Raw genomic sequence first — 18,534 nt, 5'->3', positions numbered from 1 at the left:
GTCCACCATTCAGCCACCATCCGCTGCCGCTTAGATCTGAGAGACCGGGGCCCGGCGTGCTGCTTGGCTGGACACGCTGCACATGCCAGCCGGAGGACAGACTGAGACATGGGTGGTGCATTTTAAGTAGAAGGTTTATTCCCTGACTGTGGCTCAGAAGATGTGTGCAGGGCGCTGGATGCGTAGAAATGCATATGAATCATCCGGGAGTGGAAACAGGAAGAAACTATAGGCCGCAGGTTGAGTAGCAACAAGAAAAGATCCCTTATTTTATTTCTAATGTTCTCATTTTCCATCAAGTGAACTATTCTGTCGATTTCTACATCCAAAATGGCGGCTCAGGACAGATTTCAAGTTTATTCAAGGGGTCTTTGCAACTTCTCCTTGAAAACATTCTCCACTTGTCCCCTCAGTGCACCAACAAAGCTGTCCTCAAAATCCAAGGCACAATTTCTGTTGTTTAAAGTGTTTTTATATTTCTCCTTTAATCTGCGAGGAAAGCAAAGTGCATTGAGGACGGGTGTTTTTCTGCTTCGTGGCACAGACGATCCCCTGCTGTCCTGTTGATGCACCTCCTGCTTTGATCGTGCCGTGACCGTCCCTTAAATCATTCCTGCTGTCTATGAAAAATCAATAGACACGGAGCGTAAGTGGACTGACTGATCTGCTATTGTCTTCACCCTCACAAGTAAAAGAAGAAAAGGCAGAAAAACCACATCACTCAATTGTGCCATTCAAAAGGCTGTTTGGCCGAACTTGAGATTCAGAAAAAGGACAGACAAGTCTCGTGTTTAAAAGCCTTGACGCAAAATGAAGTGATAAAATAGTCGCTGCTTTCACCAAAATGCTCCTCTGCTGTTTTGTTTTTATAGGGTTTGAGGAGCGAGTCGTTCTTTTCTCTTTAGTGAAGTGCAGGCAGGCTGCGGTGGTGACAGGTAAGAGTTACCGTGATCCCCCTGAGTAGATAAACACTAATCACCCACAGTGTGAAGAATGTGCCGTCGGAGCCGTCGTTGCCAGCCGGGATGCAGATGTTGTCTTGATTGCCCATCGCCAAAACACTGACAATACATGCTCCCTCTCAACGGAACACTCAATTTGACCCCCTGTTAAAATGGCCAACAGGACGACGACTGAGAGAGTCTGTGCACATTTCCTCCGCAAACGCAACATCACGCCACATTACGATAACGTACGGCGGGGGAAATCTGCCCCCGGAACGCCACGAGCCTGTCAGGCTTCGGCTTTGCATAAATGCATGTCTAATAATGAATATGTAAGATTTTATCTGTCAGCGTGATCCTCGTGGAGAGAAATTGGTACTTGTGGTAATAGACCTAAGACTGTTGTATAAACAAGATGAAGCTCAAGTGACTGAATTCAGTGCGGCTGGTTAAAGATGTGGAATCTGAGGCTAAAATTATGTTGGAATCGCAGGAGGGGAGGAACAGCAGCCGCTCAATTGAGCACATTGTGAGCCGCGGATGCAGTGAGAGACGCACACAGACAGACAGGCAGGGATCATTGGGCTTTTCTCTCCGTGCCAGATGCCAATCAATGAATTATTCAGGGGGGTGGGAGGGAGGTTTTCGTCCCAATCGCTGCAACAGATCCAGAAGTCGTTTATTTTTACTGCATATAGCCTCATCCAACCCTCGGACAGAGACACATGGCTGCAGACACAAGTTGAGCCAACAGCACAGACCTGCTGAGCAAAGGTTCAACAAGCACAAGAGCCGAGTACAAAGCTTCACATGATCCAATGAGGAAGAGATCAGGTCAGACACAGCAAAACCCTGAACCCTACTAATCAAAGTTTATGTAAAAGTCCGGGAAACTGTGCTAAGACCCTCATTATCACTTTTGTAGTCAGTTCTGTTCAGCGGCTCAATGCGCTTGGCAACATGTAGAAAATACTACAATAGCCTATTGTACAATACTACACCTAACAATTAACGTCCATGCACAAAGTAAATGGTATTTATATAGCGCAAATACCATTTATTAAAACTACTCAAAGAACCTGACAGCACAAGTCACATTCGCCCGTTGACACACTTTCATACAACGCTTCTGTATGCAGCACTTTTACAAACACACACCATTCATACACGACGACCTCCTCTCTACCCCCTGAGCCACAGCTGCCTCCACAGATCACAAAGTAGTGCACCTCTTTCATGCAGGAGCCCAGAGTTTGCATCCCGTGACAGACTTCCACTTGTTCAGTTCGGTGTTGTAGTTTTTGTTATTTAAAACGAGAAATCTATACAGGTTTTTTTGGGGGGGAATATAAAAGTCTGTGGTAAAAGAAGCTCCACTGCTCCTGAAGCTCCTGAACGCCACTCCAGTCGTCAGTCGGACACCTCTACATCGTTCATTTGCATAACGCACACCTAGCGGCGGGTGTGGAATGACCCCTGACAAAGCCAGGTCAAGTGAGAGCGGAGGCTGACTTTTCCTACACACCCTGGAAGCGGTTTACCGATCAAAACGTAGCTCCAAGTCCAGGCAAACACCCTAAACGTGTCGCTAACCCTGGAAACCACAGCAAAACTTTTGAGAGTGAACACAGGTAAAGTGAGAGCATGCACAGGAAGCGGTTGACCAATCACAACAGAGTTTACAGAGCATGTGAACCTGTTCAAGCAACAACACAAATCAAAACTATGAACCTGAATATGAGTGTAATATATCTACTTTAAAGAAAATGTGGAAAACAGCCTCGCCTACATGTAATTTTGACAACAGATGGGTGTGAGGGAGGCAGGTTTCGAACTCTGGTCAACAGAAGGCGAGACAATTTAAAAACATTGGTATTGGACATTAAAAAAAGGTCCTCGGAGTGTTGACTACTTCAGATTTTCTGCAAAAAACAAGAAACTTAAGAAACTGATTCTATTTTCTATACGAATATTGATTCTATTTTCAGAGAAATGGAGAAAAGGAACAGGCAGTGAACCGTCTACTTGAGGACAGGAACGTAAATTCTGCCACTTGTGCAGAACCTCTCCGTTTTGGCGAAGAAGAAGAAATCGGCAAGCGGCAGCTAATTCCCTGAATGTCCTCAGTTAATCTCATTAATGGGAACAATTGTGTGAGCAGATAAGGAGCCGTGCACAAAACAGCAGTATGTTCCTGAGCTGTGTACGGCCACGTGGGGCACATTCAGCGCTATCCGCGGCCTGGGAAACATCAAGAGTCGTGCGGAGAGCGAGCGCGTGCAGAACGGGCAGCGGAGCGAGCATGACACTCTGCGGCTTTGGAGATAAGCGCTCGTCGAGCCGGCCGTGGAGGGACTGGGAAAGAAAAGCAGCGTCACTTAATAGTGTGTTTAAAGCTTTGTTTTCATCAAGCATGGAATTCTTTCACTCATTAAGCAGGGAGATGGTCGTTTAGACACGAGGAAGACGAGACAAATTAGGCCTGGGGAAAAAAACCTATTAAGGACGTAATGTGTTATCAAACGTGAGGTCAGCTTCTCAAACAGTTGAGATCACCCTCGGCTCGTCTGTTCGAGCTCGTTTCCTCACCGCGCGACCACGAGTGACAACGCCACTTCATCCGCATCAGTACCAGCAGCACCAGGCTGATGGCACGCGTTGCTTTGTGGCCGCCAGGGGAGCTGACGGCTGCGAAACCTTTAAATAACGTCCGTGTGTGATTTCTTGGCGTGGCGCTGGGCACAAAGTGCACCTGCAGGCCGCATTGATGAGCCCAGAGGGTAATGGAGAAGCTGTTGCACGCCACTCCTTCCCACTTTGGCATCCATATCAGGCCGGCAGTTGGGGGGAAAGGGTGACACAGCGTTTTTTTGTGAATGGAACGGGCCAGATTGCACCGAGAGAAATCCCATTCACATGGCTCCCTGCACCGGGGAGACAAGCGAAGAGACGGAGCTGCCAAGAAAACGGCAATTCAAGTCAGTTTGATTTAATCGGAGCCACAGGATCATACAATCACGCTCAAAGTGGAGTCCGCCGAGCAGATGGAGTGAACAGTTCACTCATCTCTGACACCGCGAGGCTGGGACATCAAATACAGAAATAATAAACCGCACGAGGCTGTGATTTCTGCAGTGGGACTGGTTTGAATGCAGGTTTACAGCTGTACACTGAGGTCACTGAGGTCACTGAGGTCACTTCAGCCGGGTTTATTCTGGGAATTCTGTGTTTTTGTGACCTCAAGTGTAGTTTTCACTCTTTAAATAAAAATTTAACATACTGGAAGGGCGCCTCAAATGTTGTACTTCCATCCCAGTCCAGTATTTATTGCTATACTGGCTGTTTTTTTGTTGTTTAGTTGTAAATCATCTTTCAGCAACTTGGAAAATGCTCTTTCAATAAAATACATTACTAGAATATTTACTATTATAAACACTACAAGGTCTTACTAATGAATAGTTTCTAATATTTTTATATTATATTATAGAAAAAAACGTTCAGCATTACACTGACAGAATTTTAGTCCTGCAATAGAAAACATTTATGCCTCTTCTATGCTGTTTTTTGACCCAATATTCTTTCCCCTCATTATACAAAATATCGATGATCCATCAAACCCCAGAGAAGAACGCTGTGGTCCAGGTAATATTGGGCGAGGCAGACGTACGCCTGTGAACGTCATGTGGTGCAGTGACGCTAAATTTAGCTTCAAACTTGCAATCACACCGAGCAGTGCTAAACACACGTAGATAAACCAGTATGAAGCCGCCATTCTACACAAACGCTCTGTTTTACATGTTCACACGGTTACACAGAAACCAACGTTTTGGAAAAATCTGCACTTTAGACGCCTAAATGTTAAGTATAATGACATTTTTAAAAACTCTCCTGCAGTCTGTGGAACGCCAGCGCTCAGTTCAATGCATTTTAGAGTAATGACCTTCAGCGAGCATCTCACTGTACCTGTGGGCGACAGGGATACAGACACCAGGCGACGAGGCAGCGGAGGAGAGAGATTTTAAAGGACAATCGAGGTAAATCTCATGAAAGACTGAAAGTAACTGAAAGCAAAATATCATCGATAGAAACACGGAAGGAAAATGGTGACTATGAGCCTTTAATGGACATCTTCTCATTTTAAAATGTCGGTGCTATTTGCTCCTGTAAGAACTTCCTGATCTGGAATAGATGCCACAGGTGCACTGGTAGTTTCCCACAGCTGAGAATATACCATGTGTCCCACTGTTACTGGGAGGAACCCAAACTGCTGATTTATCTTAGTTATGCACGTTCCATCCACGTTGTCCTCATCTGCAAGAGGACAGATATTTACAGTCGCCTTCCTGGGACCTAAAATCTACTGATAGCTGCTGCTGCTTCATTTCCTTGAATATCAAAGTATGATAGTCACAGAATGTAAATGGAAATAAGGCCAAACATGAATTCACACAAAAAAACTATATTCCTCTGTAGTAGACACACAGAGTAGTAGAAAGGTGGAGGAGACGGAGGATGGCACGGGTGTAGAGTTACACCCTGGCTGCTGTGGAGACTGTGTGTGTGTGTCTATTTGTCTCTGAGGGTGCTACACCTCGGCCTGTGGGTGAGCCTCTGCTGGGGGTGGGGGCTCTTCTGATGTGTGTGTGTGTGTGTGTGCTGAACTGAGAGTAAAGTCCGCGTGCACATGAAAGCACGAGAGAACAGCGTGCAGCCTCCAGCATCGCCCACAATCTCCTGCAGCAAGGTCACGCAAACCATCAATCGATACAGATTGAATAAGAGCACAGATCGAGGTGAATGAAAAAGAGAAGAGCTGCAGGTTGTGAGTGGTTTGCAACATCGCCACCAACGCCAACATTTCACCTTCCTCGTTATGGAGGCGCTCCGTCCAATGGCCTAGAGGAGACACCCTGCATGGTTTAGGAGACTCCTGCCACAGGTAGCCCTCTGCTCTGGACAATCAAAGCTTTGTCTGCCCACCAGACGAATTCTGCATTTGCACGGCGGCGGTGCATCACTGGAAAGTCACACGTCAAATGAAGCGTTCCACGTCTGTGCCACATTCAGAAATAGTGAACAACACAACTTCAGCCGGTTGTCGTGTGTGTGTGTGTGTGTGTGTGTGTGTGTGTGTGTGTGTGTGTGTGTGTGTGTGTGTGTGTGATGGGGGCGATGCTGCCATGTTGTGCAGCGTCGTGGTTGCAAATGTTCATATTAATTTCAGATCAGAGCAGGAGCATCGCTTTGCCCGTGGCGTGGAATTAAGCCAGCTCCTGCATGTGTTGCATGTGTTCATTCATTTACATTCATTCATTCATTCATAGATTGGCCACATAGGAAGTGTGAGAGCTGCTACACACACACACACACACACAAACACAAACACAGAGCTATTATAGAGCAACAACCTCTCTCTCCCTCTTCGCATCTCTGTAATAGCTGGTAATAATATCGTTTATAGGAGGGGCAGCTGTTTCTCTATGACAGCTCCTCTCTTTTATTGTTATGAACACAAACACACACACACAGACACACACACACTGACTGCGGCGTTGTAACATCTCCACATCCTCTGAAATGTTAATTGGGGAGAATCCTTGGCCATTGTCTCAAGTGCATTACATCATTCCAGCCTCTCAGTCTGCATCCCGCCCCCCTTTAACTCTCTCCTGTGACAGCCGGCCCCATCTTCTCCTTCCTCCTCTGCTTTTTTTTCCTCCCCTCTCTCCTCCTGCAGAGCCCCCACAATGTCAACCACACACACACACACACACACACACACACACACACACATGCAATGCATATGTCACATACACCATGCATGCAGCATCCATCCACATCTGCAGCCCACATCTGCACAAATAAAAAAATAAATAAAAAAAACCCGAGGATGCTTAGGAAGGAGGAGGGCACCGCAGGAAAAATCACCTTGAGGCTGCAGGAGCGGGGCAATGTAGGTCACCGCAACACCGGCGGGAGCAGCGGGTGCATACTCACAATTTATTCCTCCGCTACGAGGAGAGGCTCCGGCAGCGGATCGGTGACGACCGCAGTCTCCCCCGCAAGCCACGCAGCCGCCGAGCGCACGGTCCCTACCAGGCTCCGTCGAGCAGCAGCAGCAGAAGCAGCAGCGGCGGCAGCGACGCCGGGGATCCGAGGATGGAGCTGAAGGTGCGGCTGGTCCCCGCCGCGGGCATCGTCAAAAACGCGCAAGGCCGGTGGTCGCCAAATTAGCCGCGTCGGGTGATGACATTTGATTTCCGGGCACAACACACACACACACACATATACACACATACACACATACACACCGGTTGGAGAAATTATGGCATGTTACAAATTTCTGCTGTGACAAGCGGAGCTGGAAAAGACCATTGTTGGAGAGGACGGAGGGGAGGCGTGTGGAGTCTTAAAGTTGCAGCTGTGCAATTCTTTCCACAGCAATACTACTACTACCAATACTACTACTACTACCAATACTACCACTACTCATACTGGTAATAGTGAGGGTGATAATACAGATTTCTGAAGCTATTATCCAATTTTGAGGTGCAAAAATTTGAAATCAAAGGAACTTTAAAAAAAGATTAAAGGAAACACCAGGCTACAAATCATAAAAATAAGACAAATCAAATATATCTGAGACATAAGAGTTTGAAATGAATGTATTTCCTGTCCATACACTATGAATGTGATGTTGTTCCATTCAAGTTTTTTTCCCAGGGTCATTAAAGCAGCCCCACTGGAAGCTGCAGCTTGTTCACCTTCTCCAGTCACACAGTTGGTCTGTGCCAGCTCCCAATTGTTGAAACTGGGATTGTTCTGGGACTGTTTTCTGACACTGTTGCATTTACTCTGGTTTAGTTTGGAAAATTAGAGAAATTTCCATCGAAGATCATTGATTCAATATCATTTTTTTAAAAGAATATTTTGTTGAAGAGATGGTGCATGTATATTTGAATACAAGCCTATAATTTTCACTTTATGCCCACGTATTGAACGTGGTTCAATACCACACTAATCTTCTGGTTTCTGTTTTCTAGTTTAAGAACATGGGGCTGACATTAGGCGAGAGTTGGGCTTCACCCCGGACCCGTCACCGATGTATCGCCAACAACCATTCACACCTATGGACAATTAAGAGTCTCCTAATAAACCCAATTATTCAAACTACATGTCGTTGGGTGGAGTACCGTGAGAAGTGCCAAGTGCCAAGCTGGGATTCAAACCAGGAACCCTCCAACCACTGCACCACCTTCAACACCCGACACTGAGCCAACCAGCATGAATCTGAACACTGGGTCAAGAGTAGTTCAGCCTTGTGTCGGTGCTGTGTATTGATTGAGTCTGTTTCCCTCACAAGAGAAGTTACAGTGGGAGGAGCCACTAAAAGCCACAAATGCAATTTAATGGTTTTACTTCCTGATTCGTTTTAGTTAATTCTGTTTTGGGGGAAAAGAGACGATTGATTACTTGTAGATTAATGACAAAGCAACTTTGAATCACGGGAAATAGAACAGCAGGTGATGAGTCCCACCTGAACCTAATGTTTCCTGTTGAAAACAACTTCTCTCTTCTTCACACTGGTGTTTTTCTGTACGGTTCAACTTTCGACCTGAAGCGAAATGTTACCCAGTGGCTCAGTGATGGTGTGACCGCAGAAAGAATAACACCATTTCTCTGCTCATCAAATATTAAAGAGCTTGAATGAGTTGAGTCTGAGTGTCACTGAAGCTGCTATAATTTAGGTTTAGAAAAAAAAAAGGGAGGCATGAATGTTTTAGTAAAGCCTGTGTGCGTCTCCAGGAAGCTGCAAAGATTGTTTAGAAGAGACCGAATCATCTCTCTCTTGATTTAAATGTGCACCAGTAAAATAGTGAGGTTGAAAGAAAGATTTTACAAACCACAGACTTTAAAACAGCAATTTTTTAACTCTGATTCACAATTTGTGGCCAAAATTTGACTCCAACCGGACAAAGACTTGCATATAAGAAATAACTCAAGCTATTATACATCAAGGATAAATGGATGTGGATTAAATAACAGATCCAGGAACTTTCTTCAACTTTTGTTTATGACAAATAAATCAAAAATATGTTGTCAGTGCACTTGTCAATTTTTCTTTTATATCTCGACAACAACAAGGAGCCAGACAATGGTGTGTTGGGCTGTTTGGCCTTGGCGCAGGCACGTGCTCTACAGAGAGCCACTCTATTGTGACTTTGTTTTCAGAAGAATAAATGAGTGAAAACAGTGTGAAAAACACAACGCTCTTCAACAGAGGAGTGAAAATCTAATGGCACAGAGATAAAAAGACATGTGCACATACACACATAATGTCAATGGGACAAATCGTTGCCTATAGTCGTGGTTGTCTCTGTCCATGGTGCTGATACCTCTATACTTTGTACTATGTCCCACTGGGGGTCTGTGGAGACTGTTTGTTGTCCTCACTTAGATAATTACATCTCGTCTCTTTTGTAAAAAAACAATCACTGTGTAAGATCTATGGACTTGGATCTCCATTCACAGGAATCTACTCTCCCTGGATTCTGGGAAAACATCCATCCTGGTTGATTTATCTTCCCGCCGCCCGTCGCCGGCTACGCTATTTAATCAACAGACATTATGCACTAGTTTGGTGTTTCCTGTCTCATTCTTCTCTTTAGCGGCAACCGAGTCCCATCTGGGGAAAACGCTTTCAGATGGCTCCTTCCTCTGCTGCAGCTCCAGCTTCTTCTTTTTTTGCCTCATGTCTGATAAATGACCAAAACAAACAAACTGGAAAAGTGGCGCTGGCTGTCCCACCAAGTGAAGAAATACTATTGCTTGCAGGTCGTGAAGCTGGCGAGTACCGACGCACCCAGAACCCGAGGTTCACTGCTGCAGAGATTCAGCTGCAGGTTTGATTTGGCTTATGGATCCGTTACTCACGGATAAATCCTATTGCAACGATAACATCATTATAGCCTCCTGTATAACATTGTAATTCTTGACATTGATTGGTTTGGAGATGGGCGTGTGTCTCACGTTGGCGTTGCATGAGCATTCGCTAACTTTTTTGAATAAAGTGCATGGGGGAGTAGCCTTTCCGTTTGAATGGAGAAACTAAATGAACCGGTTCAGTTCTCAGGATTCATCTCAGGGTTCGATTTGGTTGATGGAGCCGCTACCTATGAATAAATGCTCCTCATTACTATCGCGACAATAACCATTATAGTCGTGTGTTTATCATGCAAGTGGCTGCTCCTATAGCATCCCACCCACCATATTGACCCACCATATGCCTCATCTGCCACTACAGGGCCCTGTCACTCACTCGTTATTAATTTCCCCAGAGCAGTCAGCTTACGCCTCTGCATATGAATGCTTGTAATGCAGCCAGGTGACGAAAACCTTATCTGAAAATATATATATATATATATATATATGGCAGGTTTGACTCAGTGAGAGCGGCAAAGGCAGAGCTGAAATCAGGGATTTGCACGTGGCACCCTTTGACTGTGCTCTCACTTGAAATGATGCTAAAATGGGCGCCGGGTTAAAAGCCAATGATCAAAGCGATAAGGGAATCAAGAGGAGGCTATAAAAAGAAACGAGACCTGTGACGCTGCTCAAATCTAAATCCTCCTCCTCCTCGTAGCTTGACACGCTCAAAGTGTGAATGTCATTAGACGAGTCACCCGCCCCCTCTCCTCCCCTTCGTCACGCAAGTGGCCCCTCTTTTCACACGGCGGGTTCGTGCATGCAAATCTCAAGGATCTCGAAAGGCTAAGCAGTTGAGCTCCTCGCGGCCGATTAGAAAGACACACACACTCACAGGTTGCGGGAAACGCTTTGGCAAATGTTTGCCCAGGACGATGGGGGGGTGGGCTTTGTGCACTGGTTAATATTAATGAGTAAAGGTTAAAATAAGCAGTCATCCATATGATGTGACAGCTGAGAAAATGCCCAGGTGAACTCAGGGGACGACGGTGTGGCGTGCCGCCTCTCCGGGGCGGTTTCACAGGAGATCAAAGAAAATGTCTGACACTTTCCACTTCTGTTAACATGTCTTTTCGAAGCCTCCCTCTTTAAAAGTCCATCACCGCAGCCTCCCTCTCCCTCTGTCCCTCTCCCACGGGGGGCGAAAAAGTCCTCCCCAGGATTTACACCCTCCCAAACAACACACATCCAGGACATACATCAGGTGTAGAAGTGTGCAGAGCGGGAGGGACGCAGGAGACGGAACTCGGAGGATTACATTTCTTTTTTCCTGCCGCTCCCTCCCCCTGCGAAAGTGATGTTATTGCACCTTATTGCACATCTCCACTGTCTCTCAGCTCGACGGCACAAAACACCGGAGCCATGTCCCCAAATTAAAGAGAGTTATAATACTCTTTTAATAATAAACACACTATTTATATTGTGCTATTCCAGTCTTACTGGCTTGACAGTAAAATTCACATTCACCCATCTGTGCACACACTTCTATACCCGGCACTTTTTCTATCACACACTATTCATTCACTGTTTCGAGTTCAGTATTTTGCCAATGGACTGGAGGAGCAGGGAATCGATCCACCGACCTTCTGGTTAGTGGACGCCCCCTCTCTACCTCGTGATTCATGCCGTCAACAGTTATTACACGACCATGTGCCGCGGTGTCTTGAGAGACGTGAGTCATCTCATTAATCCAAGTAGGAGAGGGTTGAGTTAAAGGCCACGTTAAAATAAAGTGCCCTCATGAGAGGCATTTTTTTATTTTTATGACAAACACAGGGACAGTGTGGAAAATGCCTGAAACCAGCAGGTGAAGCTGTTTCAATAAAGGACAGACGGCTGCATTGTTTTTTTTGTTTTTTGTTGGAGAGTATCTAAGAATAAAAGATAAATAATGATGATAAATTATAAATGAAGGGCTCGCTGACTAAGTGGATGAAAGTTTCATCGCTCTGGTCTCACACTTCACCTACAAAGCAGACGTCTGGGGGAGAAAGTCTGTCAAACATTACATAACATTTTCAAACATCTCTCACCGACACCGGAGGGAGAACGTAACGCAACAAAAGCTCTGGAAGCCGAAATAAAGTCAAATGTAAATGAATGCTCTGAAACGGAAAAAGAAAAAGACACTGAAACATCACTTCATCCCAGCGTTTGATACATTTTTCATTTTTAAATCTGTGTACGTCATCGACAAAGTCCACAAACTCTGAAATGACAGCGTCAGAAAATTCAGCGCTGACCTGGCATGTCAGAGGTCAGCGTCCGAGTGTCAAGGCCACGTGTCGCTCCCATCATACCTCGCACAGACAGGAAGACGAGCATTGCCACTGTAACCATTAAGTATTAATCCAGTGTGCGCCTCCGCAATTTGAAAATCCAATTGACTTTGTGTGGCAGCACATCGGGGACGAGAGGAGCCGAGAGAAAGCGCTGCCTTGAACCCATCAGTGGAGCTTTGAGACGACCGTAACCCCCGGCGTGATGAATTGTTCGCCATGATTACAGTTCTGTGTGCCGCCACATTTCCGTTCAAACTGTCATATATTTTTAATGCGTCCGGGCTTTTTTCACATCGATGCAATGAAGTTACTGTTCGTATTTCCAATGCAGGAGATGGCGAGAAACAAGGAAGCATTTAAAAGATGCTGTCGAGTCTTGTGGGGATTTTTAAGTGAATCTTTAAGGCACGAGACAGTTTGATTACACTGAGAGAAATGAAATCATTTCACACTTTAAAAGTTGTGATTATATGTTAGAATTACACACAGAGCAGACACATGGATTCTTCATCTTTTTTTTTTAAAGTTCTACCTGCACTGATGTTGCTAAGAGACTGTTGAGTTTTTACCAAATCGTCCCACAGGTCTGAAATACTTTCTGGTTCATCACAGCATCTGCTTTTTTAGAATACAACCGTAGTTCAAGAACTTTTAAGTGCTTACGTACTTTACTTAGGCAGAGCCCGTTGTCACTGGGCTGTCTGTTTGGCCGGTGGTGATGCAGGTTGCAGCTTTTCTTTCTGAAACTGTAGAAGTGACCTGCAGTGATTGTGCTGTGGTGAGTACAGACCGGCTGCTGCACAAAGAGCTGTTCACCCGTTTGTTCAATACCAAATCGCACAAAATTCAACGCTGCATTTCCTTGGGCCTTTAACAACACATGTGCCAAGTGTGAAGACGATAAGATGAACGGTTATTGAGATATATACGAGTCAGATTCAGGTTTCTGGACTCGATAACAAGTTTTTGTTTGAGAAGGGCTACAAAATAAAAGACCTCCAAACGGCCACTGTTAAAAAAAGTTTGTCCACCTGCTCCTCCTCCTCGCTCTGCGGCAGGACCCCGCGTCTGCTCCGGCCTCGCAGTGAATGATCCCAAATCCAAATCGGTTGAACTGGCGAAGAAATTCTCCCTCTTGCGTGTGCGCCGAGAACAGAACTCCTGTTGCATCTGGTCCCGATCGGCCGAGCAGGGTCCCAGTTGCCAGGCAACCATCCAGCGGTGTAAGGGGCCTGTAGCTGACAGACAGCTGCTAATGAAGCTGGGATGGCGGGTAGAGGGAGTGCGCTCCAGGAACAGGGGGCTATCCGACCTCTTTTCTCATGCCTCACACGTCCTGTGGTCCTGTTACACCGAGGCAGGGGTGTGTATCTACCCCACACTCATTTGCTTCCTCACTGTGTGTGTGTGGGGGTGTGTGTGTGTGTGTGTGTGTGTGTGTGTGTGTGTGTGGAGCATCCTCCCACAGGGGCCAGAGTCAGCTGCTTGAATGCAATCCAGTCTGAGACATCCCCCATCTCTTACGCCATCGCCATCCCCCTCGTCACCCAATGACTAATATTTACACAGCGGAAGGAGGGAAATGCGTCCATAAGCTCTATACATGCTCACAGGGTTCCAGAGAGAGAAGCCAACGTCTCCCCTTCACTCTGAGATTTTAGAAAAATGGAGGATTCAGAGGCGTAAGGACACAGATGGCATCCACACCAAACATGATGACCACAGAGCGAAGTGTTGATTGCCGTGCAGGAGCAGGTCACACATACAGATCCTGCACAGCGAGCGTCCTGCTCGGTTCTGCTCGGACTCACTGAAGATTCAATGGCAACTAGAATGACACACGATTCAACAGTCTCCTTATGAAACCACATTCAAATCAGCTGAATCTGTACCTTTACCCCGATCCACGCCAAACTTGATTGGGTCCTCTCTTGACTCGAGTCCCATCCTTCCCTTAAGTTTCGTTCAAATCTGTTTGGTAGTTTTTGCATCATCCTGCAAACACACAAAATAAAAGGGGTGAAGATATGTTTGTGTCAAAACTTTTCACCAAAGTATCTCATTGCACTCATGATGGAGTCTTGAGCTGTACTTACCTTCTTCTTTATTGTCCGTCTCAGTGCTTTAGACTCTTCTGCTGCATGTTGAGGCGATGCTTGATAAAATTCTCAGTTTATTGATGCAGCCTGACTTCAGCAGCCATTCTGTGCAGCCACTGAAACAGCGTCACTGCGCTGTCGGGTCCCCGGTGACTCTCTGCCTCGCTCGTAAGTGGATCACAGCTCAGATCCCGGCTTAATTCACATTTCTGCCCGAAAGGGCGTCTGGGAATGAATCAAACAAAGCGGTGTCAAGTTTCTGGATTTGTATATGAAATTCATTCAGTGTCTGTTCTGTGCAGCCGAGGACTGTTTCACCAAGTGTGCAATATACAAGCAACAGTTGTGATACCTGACGTCGCCTCCATTCACAATCAGTGTCTAAGCTATGAAGCAACTTTCAGGTTTCAGAAGAAGAACAAAAGTCACAACCATCATACAGAGGAATAAAATGTTTAACTGCTATTTTATTTTGACAAAAAAACAACATTTTCTGCAGCTTTCAACTGCATCTCTTCTTTTTCCAAGTGTCCTCAGTCATATTCAGTTGTGGTTAATTGAGAATATGCACAAATTCCATAGATATAGAACTATAAAGTAGAAGTCTGTGCTGTAAAATATTTCTTTAGGACGATGCCTCAATTTTTAGGGAGAATGCAAACTCAAGCCTTGTATCTTCACTCCCATCTAAACAGTTTTTTCTTCTATAGCACAAAGCCATTAATCCTCAGTAATAAAACCTATAAATAAACTATAATAAATATATTAACGAGCACTTTGACACAGAAAATATAATATAACAATAATCTAATCCTTCCACTGCACGTCAGTCTCATGATCCTCTCTCTTCATGTCTCAACGGTGACTAAATATCACCATAAACACTTTTGGACACCCAGGATCACCTCGTCGCGTCATGTCCGACACGTCCGGTGCACGATGAATCTTCCAATGTGGGAAACAAGATCGCCGGGTCCCAGGATAGATAAGAGCCGCCCGTCAAGGTCTTCCAACACTTTCTCTCTGCCGGCAACAGCTGATTGATGGCGTCCCATAAAGGTTTTATGAGGCCGGTGTCAAAGGGCCTTGTACTCTCGCCTGCTGTGGTTTCCACTGTATGTTTCGGGGGAAATGATGGACCACCTGTCCGGTGCATCATGGGACTACACAGCGAGGGAAGGAATCGTTACATGTTGAAGTCACGTGATGCATTTCAGAGGAAGTGGAGGTATTTATCTTTATTCTCTGTGGTGAAAGTCCATGCAACATGCAGCATTTTGAGTTTCTTTCCGCAAATATATATTACACCACAGCCTTTAAATCTTAAATCTGCTCAAACCGCCAATCATTCCTCCTCCATGTGACAGGAAATGACTTCCTCAGGAGCTGACATATATGGAAAACATCCCGTCGTCTTCTGCACGCTGCATTATTTCCTCCTGTAGGTTTCGTGCTCTCCATTTCAAAGGCAAAGTGTCTTGGCCCTGCTGAGAGGCCAGATAGGCAGCGGACATAAATAATTCAAGCGGCTGCAAGGGCAGGATACACACGGGCTCCTGAGAGATCTCACCAGTGCCGGACTGGTTATTTAGGCTGGAGCAAGGGGTGAAGAAGAAGCTCTGACGTCTTCCTCCGAGGCCTCTGGAAGGTTTTTTTGACGCAGGATGATTCTCGGGGTTGAAAATAGTAGCACGGACGCTCTCTGGAGTTTATAAATGGAATAAGAGCTGTGGCTGCAGTTGTAATTGGCTGGGGTTAAGATCCCGGATGGAGTATCGGCTCAGCACCACAAATAGAAAAGGGAGCGAGGCGATTACCTACGTCAGCGGGTGGGAAGAGGGGAGAACTAAGTTTACTGGAACGAACAAAATGAAATGATTTCTTTCCTCCGAGGGACTGATGAAAAATACTGTTGAATGAAGGTGGGTCAAGACATCGAATCGCTAAATGAATTCATGAGTTGATAGTCGTGACTCATCTCGGGGAGGATTCCTCGAATCGGCTGCCAAGGGAACTTCCATTTCCCTCCAATTCATCCTAAACAGAGCATCCGCGGCAACGGACGCTCTATATTTAGCACGCTGAGCGGAAGTATAAATAAAAAACCCAGGCAGGCTGATTAAGTCTCCTCAAGAGTGGAGAAGTTTAGAATTAAACAGAAAGGCTAATTAGCCGAAGCCATCGGGCATGAAATGAGAGTGAAGCCGCTGCACAATGTGTGACTCAGAACATGCATGCATGCAAAACTGCAGTCGACGTGTAATCAAGCGATATCAAGGTGGCAGCTGGGAGTCGGAGCTTATTGACATTTGGTTTGTGGAGGTGAAAATCTGTTATTCAATGTGATTTCATCCTATTTGATCATTTGTGGATCATAAGACAGGATAAGTCGACGATGAAAGGTTAAATCAATTCTAAAAAGTTATTAGATGTCAACTTTAAGTGATCTTCCTTGTCTGTATTGGCAATATCGGGATTTCCAACGATGGATTTTGCAATTTCAAATTGAGGCCTAGCGTCAAATCCTCTGGACGCATGGGTCCAAAAGTCACCTCCTCCAGAGGGAGAAGGTCGTTGAGTATCCCTCCCTCGAGAGCGTCCAGGAACCCAGCAGGAAGAAAGCTAAATGCATTTTAAAGCCCTGAACATTTCCCACTTAATCATGGCAGGTCAGACTCTATCGACCCACGGCGGAATTCGACCAGGGTCGAGCTCGTTCCACTGGATTTATACCCTGAGCTATTAGCTAGTTCCTCCCACCTGGTCCCATAGCAACCAGGCTGCATACGTCTATGACTAGATGCTGATTGGCAAAGGAGCTGTATACTTGGCTTAAGGCCAAATTATATCATCTTATTTCAGCATCCGGCCGCTGTAATTAGCATAAACATTATTTTTACACCGAAGCATTTAGTCTGGAGTCACTAATAAAACGAAGCTATTAGCCTCTTGAGCTCCTGTTCTGGCCGACAGAGATCCCGGACCGCACGCTGGTCCAAACAGTTGGCTGCCGTCCATCCTCTCAGGCCAGTGTGAATCAGGGGATTGCAGCTCAGCGAGTGGAAACACACACTGAAGCCCTGGGAACGGGCTGAAATCGACTTCCTCCTCATTAACAGCAGAAAAACGTGCGGAGAAGCAAAGGTCAGCCGCCCGTGGTCGAGCTGAATCTTAATAACCCACCAGCGGACACAATGAAGCCTGTTGAACACAGTCTCTCCAGGTGGGACGGCCTCGATCAACGCCTCAGATCAGACGATCGCGTTGAGTCCAGAAGAACAAAACCTGAAGCAGCCTCCAGGGGGCGCTATGTTCTCCAAGCCAAGCCTAAAAATTAGCAGATGTGTTCACTTTTAGACACTGGACTCCTCATTAAAATTTTTCTTTCATGCTTTGCAGAGCCATGATTTATTCATGACTGCTTTCTGCTCCGGACCATCCTCACAGGAAGACCTGGAGGGGGAATCAATAGAGGAGACAAGAAAGAAAAGCTCTCTGCCTTTTCCCTCCAAATCTATTCATCACACTTCTCTGTGGATAACTTATTCTATTATGTCACCGATCAGATGGAGAAGACACCATCCTCTGCCTGTAGGTGAAGTTCGGCCAATTTCACGAGGACTTTTGTAGATTTTGAGTGAATAGTGAAAATTCTGCAAGTTCAAGTGGTGGTGATCTTACAACTTGTTTAAATTAAAAACTGCAGAATATAAGGTTTCAATTATCAGGCAGTCACTGTTTGTAGGTTTCTTAAACTTCAAATCTAGTCATATAACTATAAGATGATCAAAATCTGATCCAGCTACCTGGGAATTGACTGTGGAACATCTCGCCATCTCTCTACCAGTCCACAGCCCCGTTCACACCGGGTATTAACATGTGGTTTTTGTGATCAGATCACAAGCGGACTCCTACAGGTGTGAACGCAGAGGCCAACTCTGAGACTGTATTTATTTCATGTGTTTGAAAGCCCGTGATGATGAACTTCAGGGAGAGATCTGACCTCCTGTTCTGGTTAAAAGAGGAAACCAGTTAAATGTCTCTAAAGTTCTGAATAAATGACTCGAACGTGAGTGGCACATTATTCACAATGTCGCCTTTTTTACACAACCTGTTCAAGGCCTCACTATTCTGTATGGAAAGGTATAAACACAGAAAGGGGGCGGCACGGTGGGTCAGACACGTCACGGGTCTGATTCCAGAATGCAGACAGAAATCACACAG

At 45.7% G+C, this 18,534-nt stretch overlaps 1 protein-coding gene across 2 annotated transcripts in view; it reads right to left on the bottom strand.

Annotated features, from left to right (window-relative positions):
• ppfia2 (PTPRF interacting protein alpha 2) overlaps positions 1-18,534 on the bottom strand; it is a 136,177-nt gene that overhangs the window by 111,272 nt on the left and 6,371 nt on the right. The window contains exons 2-3 of one of the 2 annotated variants that reach the window (XM_047338603.1): positions 14,308-14,535; positions 14,104-14,206 (exon numbers count right to left, since the gene is read on the bottom strand). The gene's annotated coding sequence lies outside the window, so the exon portion shown is untranslated. Of the gene's footprint in view, positions 1-6,941; positions 7,081-14,103; positions 14,207-14,307; positions 14,536-18,534 lie in introns of those variants that run through there. The other variant, XM_047338602.1, reaches the window with a different exon arrangement.

Source organism: Hippoglossus stenolepis, chromosome 22, assembly GCF_022539355.2.
Source record: "Hippoglossus stenolepis isolate QCI-W04-F060 chromosome 22, HSTE1.2, whole genome shotgun sequence".
Classification (NCBI taxonomy): Eukaryota; Metazoa; Chordata; class Actinopteri; order Pleuronectiformes; family Pleuronectidae; genus Hippoglossus; species Hippoglossus stenolepis.
The sequence above is the reverse complement of the archived record's forward strand: the minus strand, read 5'-3'. Positions and strand labels throughout refer to the sequence as shown.